At 48.9% G+C, this 981-nt stretch overlaps 2 non-coding genes across 2 annotated transcripts; both read left to right on the forward strand.

The window, feature by feature from the left end:
* Window positions 1-217: 217 nt before the first annotated feature.
* On the forward strand, window positions 218-291 carry Pmar_PMAR019782. Its single transcript has one exon. It is a non-coding gene; the product is annotated as a tRNA-Arg (tRNA).
* Window positions 292-772: 481 nt separating this feature from the next.
* Window positions 773-846, forward strand: Pmar_PMAR019783. Its single transcript has one exon. It is a non-coding gene; the product is annotated as a tRNA-Arg (tRNA).
* Window positions 847-981: the final 135 nt, after the last annotated feature.

Here is a 981-nt window from a genome sequence, read left to right on the forward strand (position 1 = left end):
TTCCGCTCACGCATCCTGAATCAGCCACTCGATGTGAAGCTCCAACTAGTTTACACAAGATGCTGAAGGCAAGCACATGAGATAGTGGTGCGCACCAACGGCTGTACCTGAGCAATCCGAATTCCGCTCACGTATCCTGACGGATTGACCAATTACCGCCTAAACCATTTCGGGAGAGTATTCAACTTGAATATCAATCAAAGTTGCTAGCTTCATCGCCCGATTAGTTCAGCTGGATAGAATGTCTGCCTACGGAGCAGATGGTTGTAGGTTCGAATCCTGCATCGGGTATAAATTAATCTCACTTCCTCCATCCATCCTACGTCAACGGAATCGAGCATTCGATGTGAAGCTCCACCTACTTTGCACAAGACGCTGAAGGCAAGCACGTGAGATAGTGGTGCGCACCAACGGCTGTACCTGAGCAATCCGAATTCCGCTCACGTATCCTGAATCGGCCACTCGATGTGAAGCTCCAACTAGTTTACACAAGATGCTGAAGGCAAGCACATGAGATAGTGGTGCGCACCAACGGCTGTACCTGAGCAATCCGAATTCCGCTCACGTATCCTGAATCGGCCACTCGATGTGAAGCTCCAACTAGTTTACACAAGACGCTGAAGGCAAGCACATGAGATAGTGGTGCGCACCAACGGCTGTGTCTGAGCAATCCGAATTCCGCTCTCGTATCCTGACGGATTGACCAATTACCGCCTAGACCATTTCGGAAGAGTATTCAACTTAAATATCAATCAAAGTTGTTAGCTTCATCGCCCGATTAGTTCAGCTGGATAGAATGTCTGCCTACGGAGTAGATGGTCGTAGTTTCGAATCCTGCATCGGGTATAAATTAATCTCACTTCCTCCATCCATCCTACGTCAACGAAATCGGGCATTCGATGTGAAGCTCCACCTACTTTGCACAAGACGCTGAAGCAAGCACGTGAGATAGTGGTGCGCACCAACGGCTGTACCTGAGCA

Source organism: Perkinsus marinus (assembly GCF_000006405.1).
Source record: "Perkinsus marinus ATCC 50983 genomic scaffold scf_1104296942702, whole genome shotgun sequence".
Taxonomy (NCBI): domain Eukaryota; phylum Perkinsozoa; order Perkinsida; family Perkinsidae; genus Perkinsus; species Perkinsus marinus.